Below are 1,769 nucleotides of genomic sequence, written 5' to 3' on the forward strand. Positions count from 1 at the left end.
CAGAGAGCTTCAGCAGGACACGCCCACATCTGGATGTCAGGGTTATGTCTTTTTCAAAGTTATTGCTCCTCCTAAATTATTCATAAAAACTGAAAAAGAGGAAATTAGAAATCCCTACATCTGGTTCAGAAAATCACAAACGAAAACAGAAATGAACCTGAAGCTAACACAGCCGCGATGATGTGTAGCGAGCAACTACTTTTAGCTTTCAACTCTCATAATGACTCTGTCACAATAGCTCAGAAATGTTTTTAAAAAAGTGATTGAAAGTAATTTTTTCTTTCTTTTTTTTGTCATACATATTTTGATTTTTAATATAATACAAGAAATGCTTCTCTCTGTCTCCATCTGGTGGTTAAAAAATCCTCCAAAGTAAAAGAAAAGATGCAACAGGACGACTCTTCATTTCCAAGTCAAATTGAACAAGTGATGTTGTGCTCTCAGTTTGCGCTCACACTTACATGCTCAAATCATCTGTTCGGCTCACAACTCTGTCCTCCCTCGTGCACAAATCTAATTTTGCTCTTACAGATCTGTGCCTGTGTGCTCTCAAAGGGTGGCGCTCAAATTCACATTGTGCTCTCTCAAAGCTTTTGTTTTCAATATACTTCCATAACAGTAGGCTACCAGCAAGAGGGAAGACTGGGACTTGGATTTGCAAAAACGGATGTTTTGTTCAACCACACTCTTGACAGCAAGAAGCTGAGAAGCTTGAGTGGTGAAGTAAGAGTTTGCCTTTCTCCCCGTGTCTTCTTTTCCTTCCCTCAGCCTCCCCATCTGTGCTGCGTTTGTCCCTGGATAGCAGGCTGGGAGGCAGGCAGCCGCAGTGCTGGACGGTTCTGCTTGGGCTCGTGGTTGAAGCCGGGAACTGGGTTTATTCAGCCATGGAGAAGTCTTTTATCTGTGCATGCTGTGACGCTGGAGGGCCTGCAAGCACTTTGCTCACAAGGGATTCAGATTTTTGGGTGGAGTGTTTTGGTAATGAAGGGGAGGCTCAGGGGTGTGTAGTAGGGGAGCTGCTACTTTATTCACTTGTACTCCCTTTAATAATCAGTCTTCCTCTGAAAGAGAAGAAAAAATGAGAGGAGACAGCGAAGGGAGCAGATACAGAGGAGGGAATAAAGACAAAAGTGGGAGAAAACTAATGAAAGACAGAAGTGGATGACAGAGATCTATCTCTAGCTAGCTTGCTTTTGAGATGCAGAATAAAGATGTTTTAGCAGAAAATCATATTTTACTAAGACTTTTATACAGCCTTCACCCAACTCTAATCTGCTTCTACTGCTTAAAGTCTTTGGGATTTTATTAGCCGTGATCGTGCAACTTAACTCTCATTTCCAAGGAACTGACTGACCTTTAAATTTTGTTTCCTGCTTCAACTGTGCAGTGGTTAAAGGTTGACAACCTATGTAAAACTCTACCATGAAGTCTATAATCCTCAGTAGTACATTATTGAAAACTCTAAACCCAAACGCCATTGCTGGTATGCCTCTTTGTGTAGATTGGCAACTGTAAGCTACTGCTGAAAACTAATAGCACAATGAATAATCCGTCAGAGTTACACAATGTTACAGTCAGCATTCATCACTCTCTCTCTCTCTCTCTCTAACTCTTTCTCTCTTCTTCTGTCTATATTTCTCTCTCCTTCCCGTCTCTATCTATCTCTACCCTTCAATCAAAGTCGTAGTGTTTATGCTGCGGCAGTGAGTGTATGAAGTGAGGCCAGCGTTGGTTGCAGCGGTGGATTACAGTACATACAGGAAGTGCTT

The sequence above is a fragment of the Larimichthys crocea genome, chromosome XIII, assembly GCF_000972845.2.
Source record: "Larimichthys crocea isolate SSNF chromosome XIII, L_crocea_2.0, whole genome shotgun sequence".
NCBI classification, from domain to species: Eukaryota; Metazoa; Chordata; class Actinopteri; family Sciaenidae; genus Larimichthys; species Larimichthys crocea.